This window comes from Bos grunniens, chromosome X (assembly GCF_055505025.1).
Source record: "Bos grunniens cultivar Pamir isolate PY7600 chromosome X, Bosgru_T2T1.0, whole genome shotgun sequence".
In the NCBI taxonomy this organism is placed as follows: domain Eukaryota; kingdom Metazoa; phylum Chordata; class Mammalia; order Artiodactyla; family Bovidae; genus Bos; species Bos grunniens.
In genome coordinates, this window is record NC_141194.1 from 138,315,372 (window position 1) to 138,325,686 (window position 10,315).

Here is a 10,315-nt window from a genome sequence, read left to right on the forward strand (position 1 = left end):
AGAATAGTACAATGAGCTCTCCCGTACTCATCACCCAGCTACAACCACCAACTCAAGGCCACTTTTGTTTCATCTCTACCTCCCACCTCTCCCCCAATTATCTTCAGAAAAGAACTGAGAAAGATATTGTACTAAGTACAGAGAAAAATCGAAAGATAATAAAAGTATCAAAAACTAGCAAGAAGTCAGAATTTAACAATGTAACTGTACAGCTACCCCATACAACTCCTTGTTAGTTAGGTTAGACGATTTTTTTTAAAAAGGGAAAGAACCATCTTTAAGAATCTAATGAAGTCAGTAAGATCCAAAGGAAACATTTAAAATTACATCTAAAAGAGTAAATAGGAATATGTGATGAGAATGAAGTTAAACATGAACAATCAGCTTGCATTCACGTAGCACCTTAGCTCAAAACGAGAAAAAGCACACTATGTAACATAATGTGTCATAAAACTACAATTCAATCACTCGAAAAACCGCTGAACAGTTATGCCTTAACTGGCCCTTCTGATTCCTAATTATAGATTGATATCAGCGTAGGAAAAAAAAAACAGGCATTTTAACGTAAGAGGTTTAAAATGCTCAAAATTAACCCCACCTTTCGTTGGAAAATATATAAAAGCAAATCTAAACTATCTGAATTGTATCTCATTAAAGAGACATGTATGCACTTTACAGGGCCCATTTTTTTAAAATAAGTTCACATATACCCTTAAATGCAACGCGCTAGGCTCCGGATAGAATTAGGAGACCGCCTCCTGCTTTTGCTCCCAACCAATACGCAGAGAGAGAAGGTTGGCAGGAAAGTGCTGCGAGGACAGTAACAAACACCAGCAGCTCCCGAGCAGGCCCTGCTAGAGCCAGGAATGACGCACTTCGGTAACCCGACTCTTTCTCCCCTCCACCCCCGCCCCCAGCAGCGGTGCTGACACCGCCAACAGCCCGGAGTAGGAAAAAAGACAACAGAAAAAAGGCAGAGGTTGGACCGCACCAGGTTTCATCAAGAAACCTCGATTATTCCTCTTTCGACACTAACCACTAGGACTAAACAGGAAAAGAAGCTTCGTGCTTAAGCAAGTCCCATCATGGTGGTTTAAGAGTCACTAAATTAAGCTGATAATGAGTCCAATCCACAGAGACAAATACAGGGTGTGGCTGCCGTGAAATACGGCGGTCCGTGGGAGAAAAGGGGTATGGAATTTACACTCCCGTGCGAGGGGAAGATGAGGCTTTACGGGGGGGGGTGGGGGGGACGGCCCGCGCATTTTAAGGAACCATCTCAAACCAGCACGAGCTTTTCGTTTACTTAAATCTAACCCTACAGATCAAAAGTTTTTAATAGATACATCACGTAAACTGTAAATAACCATTTAATCAAATACCATGACCCTCAATTAAAAAACTACATCCAAGAGAAAGGAGGAGGGAGAGGGAAGCGGGGGGCGGTAGGCAACAACATATAAAACATTTCTAGGCCACGGCGGAGAAAGTCTCACAAACCAGATGAAACTACTAATGCAATTCTAAAAATTAAAGCTGGACACTGCAGCATGGAAAATCATACGATAAAACCCATTACAGTTCAGGATTAAAAATAAAATGACATATACACCAAGGAGGAGCGGAAACTAAATGTCGAAAGTACAGCGGTTTATTAAAAAAAAAAAAAAAAAAAACTAAAGGGAAAACAAGACATTCTCGCGACGGGGGAAAAAAGGGGGCAGAAATCAACAATACGTTTCGAATGTAGGCCAGAAGAAAATGGGAACGGGGCTCAAAGTTTTACGGAACTACTTGATGCTGTTTCCCACACCTTCTCTCTCCCATGGCCCATCCGACCCTTTCCGTCCTAAAATCGCCGTCCACTGATCGCCGGGTACGCGAGAGAAGAAAAAAGAAAGTCAACCCCAAGCAAGAATAAAAGTGTGGAGGGAAAAAGCAGAAGCTGCCTACCTGGGGCAAGGATCAGTTCAGTTCGTGCCTTGAGAAAGACAGTGCGGGTGGGGGTGGGAACGAAAAGCAGCACTAAAACTAAAACAAAAGTGGCGCCAAAACCCCCCAACAAACAGCCTTCCACTCCCGCCCTTCCCCCCTCCTCCCATGCCAGGCAGGCAGGGCCCCCTTCGGGGCAAGGTCTGCACGCGGGGGCCAACACCGCCAGACCCCAACCTATTTAGAAAATTGTTGCCCGAAGAAAACTGACCGAAGTCGGGCCTCGGAAGGGATGGAGAGATCGATGCCAATCGCTTTCCCCGGCAGTTCCCCCACCACGCGCTGGAGATGACGGGGCGGGGGAGAAGCAGAGGGGCCCGTCACATGAATGTTGTTCCCTCTCTAGGAAGGGAGGAAGAGAGGGAGGGAGGGGAGGGAGGGAGGAAAGGAAGGAGGGGAAGGGAGAAGGGAGGGGGCACGAGGGAAGGGTGTGATCAGAGTAGATTTTCCCTCGCCTCCCTCGGTCCGAGGCCCAAATATACACAAGCGAGCCTCCTCGCCTCCCCTCCCCCCTAGGTTCCCAGCACCACCATTTTGCTCTCTTCCTTCCCCTCGCCGCGATGCCGCGCTCTTCCCCCATCCTGACCGCGGCCGCCCGGCCTGCCTCCCCCACTACGGCTCGCACCCCACCCCACCTCCAGTTCGGGCTCTCCCAGGCTTAGGAGCCTGCCGGAGAAAAGGCACCTAAATCTAACGCTACACCGAGAAGCAGAGCCTCCATCTTGCGCTGCTCCGCGTTCTCCATTTTGGGCCACCCATTGGGGGGGGGGGGTCTCCGTAGAGGCCCCGAGGGAGAGCGGGGCGAGGGAAGGAAGAGAAAGCCTTCAGCGAGGGTAGTCGAAAAGAAGAGTCCTGCGGTAGAAAGCCACTCTAGGAGTAGGAGGTAGGGAGAAAGGGGAGGGGGTTGGAAGTTCCTTGGTAGTGTTGAGGGAGCGACTTGGGGAAAGAGGGGAGAAAGAAGGGCCGGGGGTTACGCGGGGACGAGGACGCTTCTCTCCGGCTTCACTTGGCCGCCCGCTCTACAGCGGGCCCCGCTGGGGGTAAAGGAATAAGAGAAGAAATTAAACGGCAAGAGTGCCCAGTGTCTTTCCCTCCCAACTCCTCTCTCGCGCCCTATTTCAACCACACGCGGCTCACGGTGGGCCCCGCGCCCTCCGGGTGCCCCTCCAAACTTCTAGAAGCTTCGCCTCCGCCATTTTATAACTTACCTCCCCCCTCAGCGTACACAGAGGCAGCAACGAGACTGTTCGCCTCCCCCACTCCTCCTTCCTGCTTTCTCAGGCCGGGGGCTTCTTCACCCCTGGGCTGGTACAAGATATTTTTCCCTTCCTCTTCTTTTACACCCTTGAATTCTACTCAGGGACGGAAGCTCCCGCGGTTCTAGAGCGGTGGGGGGTTTTGAAAGTGGCGGTCGGATCCGGCGGGTTTTTTTTTTTTTTTTTTTTTCTCTCTCTCTCTCTTTTTTTTTTTTTTTTTTTTGGTGGCGCTTCGGGATTGTTTGGGGTGTTCGCTCTTCGGCGACTTGGAGGCGAATGGAACGCGCAGGCGCCATCTGTCGGCCGCGAACCCGCGCCCGGCTCCCGTTGGGAGGGAGCGTCATCTAGCGGCAAAGAGTCGCCACTGCAACGCCTGGCCCCCTGCCCTCCCACCCAGCGTCCTCCTCCCAATCACCAGCCAATCGGGGTCGACTGCCTCCCGGGTTCAGCGTCTCCGACGCCGCCTTTCAACGAGGCGCCCGTAGGGGCGCGCCGCCGAGTGGGGTAAACAAGGTGCCGTGCCCGCGCCTGACTTACTCATTCGTTGAGCGGCGCTTCCGCCGCGCAGCTGGTCGCGCCGCGTTTCCTCTTTCTTTATTGGGGGGGTCGAGGGGAGGGCGGTAGGGATGTCCGGAGGAGCCCCGCGCTGTGGGAAATCGGAAACTGGGCTCGCTGGGAACTGGTGCCCCGGCCCACTCCTACCCACGCCGTGCCGCCCGAGGTGGCAGCCCAGTCGGGCATCACCCTTCGAGGTCCCCTGCTGTGACACGGCCCAGCGAGGGAGCCTTTGGCCTTAGATCCCGGCCCCTCGCTTCCCCGCGCCCCCTACTCCTTCCCACCGAAAGAAGTAAACTCGTGCAACTCGGGCACCTGATCCTAAGTGATTTAAGGGGGGTTGTTTTTTGAGTTTTTGTTTTGTTTTGTTTTGCTCGCTTTGGGCTTTGGATGTGGAGAGAAAACGAGCTGATTCTCCACCGGGAAGACCTAGCACTGGAGGGGAAAAAAACTATTATTTTTCTTTAGACCACTAGTACCGTCTCGCAGAAAACGTGCTCGGTCTCTCTCCAGGGTCTGAGAGACTTAGGGAACTGGGCTACTAGGTTAGGCCCCGCGCTCCACCAATTTCTTCTGCACTCTCTGGGCGGAGGGGAGGGAAATCGAAATTCGGGCAGAAGGAGTCGGGGAGCCCTCCCTGGTCTTCCCCGCCTCTCCCGCTTATCCACCGTCTTCCTGGAAGCGTGGGCGGAGGCGGCCTCGCCACTTAGTTAAGAATTTTTGGATCCTTCTTATCATTCTTCCTCGCCCTTCCCTCAAGATGTTTGAAATGCGAAAAGATCCCCTTATCGCTCCTCCGACCCAGTTAACTCTAAGTCTCTATCACCCTGGCTGTTTGCTTTTTGTTTCGCATCCTGCGTCCCGGACCTTGGACCGCCACGAGCTCTCCGGGTCGGGGGTGGGGGCGGAGTCAACGCCGGGAGGGCCTGTCCCCTTGGTAGCGCCGCTTCTCCCAGGACGGGGAGAAGTGACCTCTTACAATGTTTCTCTGGCTGTTACAGATTCACACAATAGTGTTAAGAAGAGCTCTTTGTTTCTGTTTCTTTCTTTCTTTCTTTCTTTTATGTTTCTTTAAGCTATTCCTGTAATATTAAATTAGATTTCAATCAGAAGGAAAAAATGTATTTAATAACAAGACACATTTTCCAAAGGAGAAATAATGCAAGCCCCGTGTAAATGGTGAGGAATTCACCGGAGAGAGCTTCTAAAGCCTTTCCTAATGCGAAATAATGGTTATCTTCAGTCCTTCAATTACATCCCTGTCACGCCTGTCTTAGTTTCTCTCCTATCCTGTGTGGTCATTGGGTTTTGTTGGGTTTTTTTTTCCGTGCAACGTCAAAAAAGAGTTATGGTATATTTAATCAACTGGACAATAAAAGTTAAACATCTAAAACCTGAAACATTTTTTCTTACCTCTAGAACTTTGTGGAGTGGAATACTATTCAAAATAAATTTCCATTTCTTTTATAGACCATCTTTGGTGGAATGTTATACAGTTTTTAATAGATTCAAGTTAAAGAAGGATGCAGCTAGAACATTAAATAGGGGAGTAGTGGAAAATTTACAGTTATATAAGTTAATGCAAAATTACACTTAAAGTAATAGAAAAAAATGGGCTCTGTACCAAATCATTTTACATTAATTTAGTTCACTTGTGCCAATTTAGTATCAATTGATATTAAATGATTTCCTGTTTTAGTATTAGCTGTAAATTACTGATTTTCTGCTCCACACATCACATTTATAGTACACGGTACAAATAGTTTTTCATTTATTTTATAAATTTACATCCTCAGCTGATTGTCTATGTAGCAACTGAGACTTCTTTAAACAATTTTATACTTTGAACAAAATTGAAAAGTTCCTCTGTTTAGTAAACTTACTTTCATTTTGTAAAAAAAAAAATACCACTGAGGAAGATTAATAACTAACTGGTGTAACATCAGAAATAAATTTTATAGCAGATATACACCAATATCCAAGAATGTTTCACCATAGCCCCTCTTTTTTCTAGAGTTTGTTCAGAAAATATATTTATTAAATCTTCAATATATGCAAATCACAGTGCTGCAGGCCCCAGTCCTGTCCTGAGAAGTGGAATTTATTTCCTAGGGTACTGAAAGAGAGTACACCCTTAGAATTTGAAGACAAAGTGAGAAACTGTCATCATATGAAATATGTAACTGATGTAAAATAGGCTTTTAATCTTCATTATTTGTAGCATGTCCTTCATGAGATAATATTGTAATGGCAGAAGCATTTGGTGCCTGATAAATACTGAAAAAGTAAAATTTAATAGAATATTTGATACTATGTGAGGAGCAAAACACTGTGATGCAAAAATATTTTGGTCTCTAGTGATGCATACCCCACTGTGTAGCAGAGATGATCCTCCCATTTTATCACAGGTGTGAATAAAGCATACCATAATTCTTTTGTTCTGACTCCATGTAAATGGAGCAAGCTTCTGATTATAATTAGGTTTTCCAGATAGTCTCCTACTTTACACAGCATACATATATGTGACCTAAAACCCAAAAGTTTAAAGATGAATAAGCTTGTGTTCACAGGAATTTTAAATTATGTATTAATATACCATAAACAAAGGCAAAAGACAAACTATAAGTTGTGAAGAAATATTCGCTACATGAATGAAAAAGGCTAATTTCCTTAATATACAAAGAACTCTCACAAATCAAGATAAACATATTCCAGTAGAAAACTGAACAGTCAACTTACTGGACAATAAATGCAGAAATGGCTAATAAATATATAAAACAGATAATACAGCGCTCAACTTCATTTACCACTAAAGACATACAAATTCAATACCACTTGTACAAGGTTGGCATAGATTTTAAATTCTGATAATACTCAGTGTTGATGAAGAACTAAGAATTCTCATATACCATTGGTGGGAGTGTAAATGGTTAAAAAAAAATCTCATGTAAAATTGACCTAGCATTTCCATTCCTAAGAATCTATCATACAGATATGCTCATGCAAGTTACACATAGATAAACGTAGGTTTTTATTATAGTTTTGTAATAAAGAGAAACTGACCATGATAGAAATGGTGTCATTAGGGAACTGATTGAGTAAATTATCATACATCCATACAATGAGGTTCTATGCCCACCTTTAAAGCAATTAAGTATGTATTTATCTACTGATACACAAATATGCCTAGGATAGGTTAAATGAAAAAAAAAGGTTGCAAATAGCTTTTATAGTGTGGTCCCATTTGTGAATGTGTATTTGCAAATAAATGTATGTGCTTGTATAGGCATAAAACATTCTCAAAGAACATACAGGAAACCTAACAATAGTTACCTCTCAGGAAATAGGTGGTATAGGATTCCAGGGCTTATAATTTAACTTTTCACTTTATACATAGTTATCTTACATTAATTTTTTTAAAACTGAACATATATTACTTACATAATTTTTAAGGTCTTATACTGGTTACTCCAGAAAACATTTTGGCACTTTCTTATAAAGTTAAACACACACTTACCCTATGACCCAGCGATCTTACTCCTAACCATTTATCCCAGAGAAATGAGAACTTGGTTTACACAAAAACATATACATAAATGTTTATGGAAAATTTACATTTAATAGCAAAACCAGGAATTAACCCAAATGTCCATAAACTGGTAAATGGTAAACAAACTATGGTACATTTATACCATAGAATACTACTCAGGAATGAAAAGGAGCTATTGATACACACAACAACTTGGATGGACCTCAAGGGTATTATGCTTAGAGGATAAAACCAATCTCAGAAAGTCACACACTATGACTCCACTATATAAATTCTCAAAATGATAAAATTATAGTGATGGAGAACAGATTAGTGGTTTCCAAGGCTTAGGGTTAGGGAAAAGGGTATGGAGTAACTTAAGGAGTAATGGGAGAGAGTTTCTTTGTAGTGATTGAACAGTTGTGTATCCTGAGTGCAGTGATGTTAACTTAAATCTACACGTGGTAAAATTTTATAGAACTGCACAGACACGCACACACTGTATAAAGAACTGGTGAATTCTGAATAATGTCTGTACTTGAGTTAATAGTGTGTTAATGTGGATTTCCTGGTTTTGACAACAAACTATGGTTATGTAAGCTGTTATCATTGGGGAAAGCTGTGTGAAGGGTACATGGAATTCTCTATTATTTTTGCCACTTCTTGTAAGTTCTAAATTGTTTCAAAATAAAACCTTGTACTAGAAAATTTAATGCTGTTAATAAAAGAAAAAATCTCTGGTTAGTAGGTAATTACTCCATTATAAGTTAATAGACTGAATTTCTCATTTACCGATCAACTTTTTGTGAACTGGGGAAAAACCATTTAATTTCTGAAATCCTTATCTTCAATATTGTATGAACTTCTATGATTAAGGCCCTGATACTTTGATACTCGGAGAAGACCATGGACTGTGGTGTCAAGAGGAACTGCTGCTGCTGCTGCTAAGTCGCTTCAGTCGTGTCCGACTCTGTGCGACCCAATAGACGGCAGCCCAACAGGCTCCCGGGTCCCTGGGATTCTCCAGGCAAGAACACTGGAGTGGGTTGCCATTTCCTTCTCCAATGCATGAAAGTGAAAAGTGAAAGTGAAGTCGCTCAGTGGTGTCCGACTCTTAGCGACCCCATGGACTGCAGCCTACCAGGCTCCTCCGTCCATGAGATTTTCCAGGCAAGAGTACTGGAGTGGGGTGCCATTGCCTTCTCCGCAAGAGGAACTAGACGTATCTAAAATATACTAAGATATCTCAAATATCATATTAATGAATTTGCTGATTTTTTTCCTACTTTGAATAACATACAATATTTCCAGTATCAGTTAATGGAACTGAAGCTATATAACTATACAAAAGATTCAATCTTTCACCTCCAACCTCTCCTGCTTCTCCTCTGAGCTGTGATAATCCTATGTCCAATCTGTTTTGCATCCAACCCAGTCCTGATTAGAACACTACCTCCAATTAAAATAAATAAATTAAAAAAAAAAAAAAAAAGAACACTACCTTACTTCCTTGGGCTTCCCTTGTGGCTCAGCTGGTAAAGAATTTGCCTGAAATGAGGGAGACCTGGGTTTGATCCCTGGGTTGGGAAGATCCCCTGGAGAAAGGAAAGGCTACCCACTCCAATATTCTGGCCTAGAGAATTCTAGGGTGGCAGAGTCGGACAGGCCTGAGCAACTTTCACTTACTTCCTTACTTTTATTTTCCTGAAATTCTCTTTTATGCTTCCTTTTATTTTTCTGAAATTCTCTTTTATGCTTACTTTCTTGCTCCGTTGTACTCTAACTCATTCACTTATATACTTTCTTATTGGAGGTCTTCCCAGGGGCTCAGTTGATAAAAAGTCTGCCTGCAATGCAGGAGACCCAGGTTCAATCCCTGGGTCAGGAAGTTTCCCTGAAGAAGGAAATGGCATCCCACTCCAGTATTCTTGCCTGGAGAATTCCAGGGACAGAGGAACCTGGTGGACTACAGTCCATGGGGTCACAAAGACTGCATGTCTAACACACACTCTTATTGGCTCAGAGGGCCTACAATGTTCCTCAAACACTAGTATGCTTAAGATTAACCTGGGACTCTTAATAAAATGCAAATTCTGACTCAGTGAGCCTGAGGTTAGGGCAGAACCTCAGTGAGCCTGAGGCTAGGGTGGAACTTCAGATTCTACATTTCTCACAAACTCCCAATTCAAGCCTAGCCCATAGGTGTCTAAAGTCCACACTTTGCCTGTGAGAGCCTGAGGAACAAAGTACAAACTCTTTAGGGTATTTTAGTGCCTTCCAGGAGAGATAAGAATGCCTTCTTAAGTGAACAATGCAAAGAAATAGAAGAAAACAATAGAATGGGAAAGACTAAAGATCTCTTCAAGAAAATTAGAGATAGCAAGGGAACATTTCATGCAAAGATGGGCACAGTAAAGGACAGAAACAGAAAGGACCTGACAGATTAAGAAAATCTGGCAAGAATACATAAAAGAACAGTACAAAAAGATATTAATGACCCACATAACTACGATGATGTGCTCACTCCCCTAGAGCCAGACATCCTGGAGTGCGGAGTGAAATGGGCCTTAGGAAGCCTCACTAGAAAGGAAGCTAGTGGAGGTGGTAGAATTCCAAATGAGCTATTTCACATCTTAAAAGATGATGCTGTTCAGGTGCTGCACTCAGTATGCCAGCAAATTTGGAAAACTCAGCAGTGGCCACAGGACTGGAAAACATCAGTTTTCATTCCAATTTGAAAGAAGGGCAATGCCAAAGAATGTTAAACTACTGTACAATTGTTCTCATTTCACATGGTAGCAAGATAATGTTCAAAATCCTTCAAGCTAGGCTTCAACAGTACATGAACCAAGAACTTCCAGATGTACAACCTAGATTTAGAAGCGGCAGAGGAACCAGAGATAAAATTGCCAACATCCATTAGATCATAGAAAAAGCAAGAGAATTTCAGGAAAACATCTACTTCTGCTTCATTCACTACGCT

At 43.7% G+C, this 10,315-nt stretch overlaps 1 protein-coding gene across 8 annotated transcripts in view; it reads right to left on the reverse strand.

The window, feature by feature from the left end:
• The window catches only part of STAG2 (STAG2 cohesin complex component), a 141,720-nt gene extending 138,067 nt beyond the window's left edge, over positions 1–3,653 (reverse strand). For 2 of the 8 annotated variants that reach the window (XM_086388165.1, XM_086388159.1), the window contains exons 1-2: positions 2,628–2,775; positions 2,204–2,334 (exon numbers count right to left, since the gene is read on the reverse strand). The gene's annotated coding sequence lies outside the window, so the exon portion shown is untranslated. Of the gene's footprint in view, positions 1–1,953; positions 2,335–2,627; positions 2,776–3,200 lie in introns of those variants that run through there. The other 6 variants (XM_086388166.1, XM_086388161.1, XM_086388163.1 and 3 more) reach the window with 4 other exon arrangements.
• Between the last annotated feature and the right edge of the window lie 6,662 nt (positions 3,654–10,315).